This window comes from Somniosus microcephalus, chromosome 24 (genome assembly GCF_052327205.1).
Source record: "Somniosus microcephalus isolate GS21.2 chromosome 24, FLI_Smic_1.0, whole genome shotgun sequence".
Lineage (NCBI taxonomy): Eukaryota > Metazoa > Chordata > Chondrichthyes > Squaliformes > Somniosidae > Somniosus > Somniosus microcephalus.
The window spans coordinates 19,333,916-19,340,987 of NC_141010.1; the positions used below are offsets into that span (position 1 = coordinate 19,333,916).

General features: G+C 42.0%; 1 pseudogene; it reads left to right on the top strand.

The window, feature by feature from the left end:
- The first annotated feature begins 2,196 nt into the window (after window positions 1-2,196).
- On the top strand, window positions 2,197-6,705 carry LOC147101107 (acid-sensing ion channel 2 pseudogene; annotated as a pseudogene).
- Window positions 6,706-7,072: the final 367 nt, after the last annotated feature.

A 7,072-nucleotide genomic window follows, 5' to 3' on the forward strand; every position in this document is an offset into this window, starting at 1 on the left:
GACCCCGCGCTCCTGGTGGCCTGTCACTTTAATTCACCGCTCCATTCCCACTCAGACCTGACTGTCCTCGGCCTCTTGTATTGTTCCACTGAAGCTCAGCGTAAGCTCAAGGAACAGCACCTCATCTTTTGATTAGGCACTCTACAGCAATCTGGACTCAACATAGAGTTCAACAATTTCAGATCATAACCTCGGCCCCTATCACATACATTTACATTTTTTATTATTTTTTTATCCACACTTTTGTTTGGCCTTTTTTCTTCCCTCCCACATGGCAGCTGTCTTTTATTCTGCCAGCGCAAGTCACACCTCATCTAGAGCCATCCTTTGTTCCTTAGCCTGTCCTATTACCACCCCCTCTCGCCTTGAATATCTCTTAATGTCTCTTAATCTCTCCTGCTTTCTATCCTATCACTGACCTTTCCTTTTGTTCTTTCATCCCCTCCCCCTTTTCCCAGCCCCTAACCTGCTTCACAATCTATTCCTTTTCCTGCTTTTTTCCAGTTCTGACGAAAGGTCATCGACCTGAAACGTTAACTCTGTTTCTCTCTCCACGGATGCTGCCCTGGCCTGCTGAGTTTTTCCAGTGTTTTCTGTTATGCAGTATAACTGCAGCCTTCCTTGTCTGTTATCCTCTGTGATGTTAGGAAATGTAGTTAGATGTGTAAAATGTCTGTGCTTGGAAACAATGGGACAGAGCAGTCTGCATGCGGAACACTGTTCCTGCTGTGAATCTGCCTATGAAGCATCGCTATTGTTTCTGTTTCATCCTGTGTAGTTGGCACTCTTCCACCTCAACACTAATCTTACATAATATGATGTATAAAGTTTTGAGTTGTTTCTGCCAACGGCTCGGTGTCCTGCACGCAAAGTTCTGTCGTGCTTTTAAAAAAAAAAAATATGCAGACTAGAAAAAGAACGCTCATCATTTTCTGCTGCTTTCGTGGAAACATATCAGAAACGATTCTCTAATTGATTACAGGATGAGGCCATTTACATTAATGAGACCTTTGGCCTTAAGGGACATCCAATTTACACATTGGGCATTGCAAGAGATAGTGCTTCTGTCTTTATAAAACATCCTTACCCTGGCCAACAGCGTGGGACGGGAGGTCCAATGATTGTAGAAATAAACTGACAGGGTTATGGTATCTCACCTGATTTGCTCATATCATTTCCCCCAAAACAAACAAAATGTAAACAGACAGAACTTGGAGTTTGAAAAGATCAAAATGACCACATCTGAGGTCCTGTGCCCTGAAAGAGTAGATCAAATCCAACCTTTTAGTGGCATCCAAATGGAATAACCTCTGTTTGACTAACAAGGCTGAATTGCTGCTTAAATTGACTCCTCGTGCAGTAATAATCCATCATCATTCCATTTATGTAGTGTTCAGAGCCATGTTTTAAATGCAGTCAACGGGTTCACTGGAGCACTCCCTGGAATTCAGTGCAGCACAGTTCTCTACTGCATGTCCTCGGCTGCTCAGATGCACTTACTTTAATGGGTTAAGAATGGTGAAATCAAAGCTGCTTTTGTCTCTGAGGAGGTTAATGTAACATTTCTAACTGACTGCACAAACCTGGATCAGGGTTAATGCAGGCCAAGCGTACACAGTCAGTTTATCGTAGAAGGGTAAGTATAAGCAGCAAAAAAATCTAAAACCGCCTCTGCACACACAATAATCCAGGCTTCCCCTCCTCTGCCTTAATGTTCGGCAAGCCCTCAGGCAGGCACCACTGGAAGCTGCTGTTGTGATTCCCTCAACTGGATGATGTATTTAGCCTAAAACTCCACACAGACAAGCACCAGATGCAACAGATCAATGAGTGCTTGCTTATGTCAATCGCTCTCCGCATTAAGTACTGACTTGTTCGGTTTATTTCATTTTTATTACTGAATTTATTTCCTCGACACCTCAGTCTGTAAAGTTCTTAGACATACACGTTGTATATTCTACCTGTAATTTTTTTTTTCTAATTCACATCAGAGTACTGTTTTTGCCTGAAGGCTCTTGCAAGCTTGAGGTTCCAATATAACTAATGTGCTCATTGTGAGTCTGTGGAGCCTTCTGCTGTTGTTGCTGCTGCTGCTGCTGCTGTTTTACTTGCAGACTGCCTCTCCTCCTCACTCCTTCCCTTTCTGTTTGCTATCTCTCTCTCTCTCTCTCTCTCTCTCTCGCCTCTCTTATACAGCAATCCGCTCCTGCTGCCCGAGGAGCCTGGGATCACAGTGACAGCATCAGGAGAGTGCCCAGGGATGGTTGGAGTCCAGCAACAAGCAACATAAGGGAATGAAAACCAAGCAATCAATTTGAAGGGACTGTTCTCTTATAAATCATTTCTGCAAGGCTGGCATCCCTGTGGACACTGAGCAGAACATTTACACTAGCTAACGGACTGCAAACTGCTTCGTGCTTTGAGTGTTTCATCACAAATACTGTCAGCTGAAGAATCCTTATTACGATTGGTGGGATCCCTTATCCCTCCCACCCTGTCTTTCCATCCCCGCTGCTTCCAAACAGACGAAGGCTTCTTGATGGTGCTGTGGAAGTCAAAAGCAAGAGTTTGCTTTTATCTGCTGTGAACATTTTTTTTTCCTCTACTCAAAAGGGGCAGTGCAGATCAGCCAAAGCTGAACTCCTAGGATAAAACCAAAACAACTGTTTGATGAACTGAAGCTCTTAGTGCGCTAAGCAGCTGGAAGACTGGTATAATTACATACACATACATACATAAATAAAGAGATGGATGAGAAGGAGAACAGCACAGGCAGTGTGGGGAGTCTGCAGCCTTCCAGTATCCACGTTTTTGCCAACACTTCATCCCTTCATGGAATCAGGCATATATTTGTCTATGGACCAATGACCATGCGGCGATTCATGTGGACTGTGGTATTTATTGGCTCCTTGGGCCTACTCGTGGTGGAATGCGCCGAGCGGGTTGCTTTTTACTTCTCATACCCGCATGTTGCCAAGCTGGAAGAGGTGGCCACAAACAACCTGGTCTTTCCCGCCGTTACTATCTGCAACTTGAATGAGTTTCGTTTTTCAAAGCTGACGGTAAATGATCTCTACCATGCCGGTGAGCTCCTGGGACTGCTCAATGTGCACCTCGAGATCCAGAGCCCCCAGATGGCTGATCCCATTGTGCTGAAAGCTCTCAAGAAGAAAGCTGATTTCAAACATTACAAGCCAAGGGTATTCAACATGCGTGAGTTTTATGACCGTGTTGGCCACAGTCTCAAGGATATGATGCTGTACTGCAAGTTCCGGGGAGTGCGATGCACTCATAAAGACTTCAAAACAGTGAGTAAAAGTTTTACTCTGGCCCATCTCAGTCATTGCACTTTATTCTATTTTCATTGTCCGTGCTGCCACATCAGTGCAAGTAGTAATACAAACACGGGCAAATTGTCCATTAGCGTCCTAATATTTTCAAAGTTTACTCATTAAATATTTTCAATATGGACTTTAGCTATAGAGTGGAAGCGGTGGTCCCACCGCACAACTTCTTATTTTTTGCTTTTAGTAGAAATCTGAAAATAAGGAGCCAACAAAACTTTCTTCCATCAATGAGCTCCCACTATGGACAATAAGGCTAGAATGAATAATCTCACAAAGAGTGGCTGTCGCTTCTTCGAGCGAGTGAGAAAGAATGTCTTAACTCATGAGTGTCTGCTGGTGCAGAAACTGTAGTAATGCTGCAGTAGTGAGAATTTGTGTAACAGATGAAACCTATGGCCTTAGAATAGTTGGCTTGTGGCTAGCGCCTGTCTGACCTTTTCACCAGGTGACTTCCCAGTCATAGATGTGCCCTTTGAGAGAGTTGTTGGCGGGTTGTGTTTGGAGCTGCGATCATAATTATTCCGAGTTATTATATTATAAATAGGAGTGTCACCATACCATTTATATTGGTGTGTCAATTGTTTTATTAAGGATATGGTGTTGCCATTGCAATCTGTTACAAGACACATTTGCATGTTTGTGCACAGAAGAGGACAGAATGGTGTGTTAGGCAATATTATGTCATTTTGTTGTTGATGGTGTCTAGTGCTGAAAGTGTTTTATTAAAACTATGGTACAAATAGGACCGCTGTATTGAGTTTGTGTTGCAGTAGATATAAGGCTAGAAATTATTGCTCCTGATATCAGCAGACAAATGCCTTACCTTCACATGACATTCCTTTGCCTGCTATTTCCGTGGAGGTATTAGTCAATTTATTTAAACAGGTTAATGCCTCTGTGTAATAGTGGACAGAGAAATGCCATATACACATGTTAATCATTGATATGCAAACATTGCTGACGGTACTGGTCTGCTACAGAGGGAACCTTTTGCAGCTTCCAACATGATGGCGTGGCTGCAGAGTTCTTGGTGCAGGCTATTCCTCACTGGCCCAGGAACTGAGCTTGTCCAAGTATTACTCTATGAAGTGGCCCAGACTTATTATGCATTCCCTTTGTAAAGAACAATGGATTACTCATTGTGAGCCACAAGGTATTCGAACAAGTGAAGGCTCATGATGAGTTACAGCTTATTGCAAGGCTTTATCTTCTGCTGTCCCACATTATTTCCCCCCTCTTCCAACAAGAGCATCACAATGTTAGCACAGGATGTGCAGAATTTCACTCCAACCACTCTCAAACTCCTTCCGTCACCAAATGAACTGTCATTAAAACAGAAACATTTGCCATTGGTGCACACAACAGCAGCAAAAAGCTTTTAACTGCTTACCAGTGGCCCACAATGGTTACTCTTATGATGCCCTCATTAAAAAATACATATTCTTATTGACAACTATCTTTAATGACAAATTGCAGGACCAATCTTAGGGTGTTGTGTGAGTATAATGTGCATAAGGAATGTACAATAAATTACAGAAGTTTAGCAAAATAAATCGGCTTATTCCTCCGTTCTGTAACTACAACTGTCACATTCACCTGGTGTGTCTTTGTGGTTGATTTTCCCCATAAGCTTTTTTGACTATATGTCCACGAAAGTGACAGTGAAGCTTGAGTGGATGCACTATCTGGGCTTCAACATTGTGTTGCTAACTTTAACCCAATTTCCCTTACTTTAGTCAGATAGCAATTGTAAATTTCCAGTGCTTGTCTTGGAGCTATTTGAAATCTGTGCGGACTGTATCACTTAACCTGCATTGCAAACCCTTACAACATATGCAAATAGTTATTGGTCATGTGAATGATAAATATCGCATGGCCCTATTGGTGCCTTTGCTAAGGTAAAGGAACACTTTCAAGGCTTCCAAATTAATTTTCTAATTATCTTATCCAATTACTAAAATTATAACTCATGATCCAATAAAATTCCCTAAGATTTGATAGTCTTCTACTGTAACACAATAATGTGACATCTCTAAGTTGAATATTGCTTTTTGAATGTTTCTGTTGGCTACATTTCATGCTATATATACGCACAGCATTGGTTGTGATTTAATATAAGGTGCCGAGGAAGCAGCCTCTGGAAATCTGGTTGCATAATGTGGATCTTGTTGGTGATTTTTTTTTTCCAGGTCTCTTGAAAGTGATGCAAAAAGAGACCATTGTGGGAGGATTGAGAATTAGTGACGCGTGAACTGCAATCTGAACCAGGCTTGAACCGCAGTCCGATCCAGGCCAAACTAGGCCAAAGCCACAATCTGAAACAGACTGGGACCAAAGTCCGAATCAGGTCAAACTAGGCCATATCGCACTCCAAAACGACCTGAAAAAGCAGTCCGAAACAGACCAAACTGGGCCAAAAATTGAATTCTGAAACGAGCGTAAACCGCAGCCTGAAACAGACCAAACTTGATCCAAAACTGTTTTCTAAACTGAGCAATCTGAGCAAGACCTAACTAGGCCCATGGAAAATGTGGTATTGATTCTCACAGGAACTTGTTGGCCTTGTAGAAACTGGATGCTGTGTAGTTTTCTCTCCAGGAATCCACACCACATTTTATACTGGACTGCGGCTGGTTTGCATTCCAGTTTGCTTTTTACTGTTGAAGATTTTGTGGATTTTTAACTACTTTTTGCTGTGTTGGCTGGAGAACACAATGATAAGGAAATGGATGGCCTTAAGGACTGGAGCTAAGACTTGTGATTCTAATGGCTATATAGCAACCACTGTGACATATGTTTCATGTTAATGTAGTTGTGCTGTGATTGGTGATGACATTTGATGCTAATCATCCTTACAAGTGCAAGTCAGTACAGAATGGGTTATCTGACCTGGACGATTTGTTTTAAATTTCTCTCTGAAAATGGTTGAGTTTCAGCTGTTGCTATTTGTGATTATATAGGGGTTATATTTCTTTCTCCCTCTCTCTCTCTCACATAATCTCTCTTCATAACCCATACTGGAAATTCAGATGTATATCCTCATTTTCAACATTTGAATATTTATCTTCTTAGAGTTATTTCAGGTCAGTGCATGCAAATCATATTACATGGGCTGCATTCATTAGCAATATATAAATAACTAATCTGAAACATCTTTTTTGAAATGTGCCACATTTAAGAGTTTTCCCTGAGGATCTGTGTCTTCAAAGTGAGGTTCCTGCGCTCTGCCTCCCGTGTGTTCGGGTCCCATCAGTGTATTGACATGTGAGATCACGTATTGATGTGTGAGATCATTGTGCCCTCTGGGGTATCAATGGACCTTCTTTTTTTAAAGAGTGAAACAACACATGACTGGCCATTTGTGAAACTAACTCTCGGGCTGGAGTTATACTTGCGCATTTGTTTCATTGCAGAATGGTTTCCATTTCACAGCAACATAAGAGTGGCAGCAAAACTCCAGATCTGCAGCACATTATGGCAGGCAGCTGGGGATTTCAAACCTGTTTCTAGTTCTCTGGCAGCAGTATACCTCTGGTCTGAGGAGTTCAGACATACAACAGCATCCGTAAGAATTCCCAATACTGCGGATCAGCAACAAATTGTAACGGTGTGTTGTTTTTTTATTGTACCCGTAGCCCCATATGTTCAACGAATGTTTATCCCTTAAGATTTGCCTTCCAGTGCTTACTTTTGTGGCATAATGTAACCATGAGCACATGTGGTCA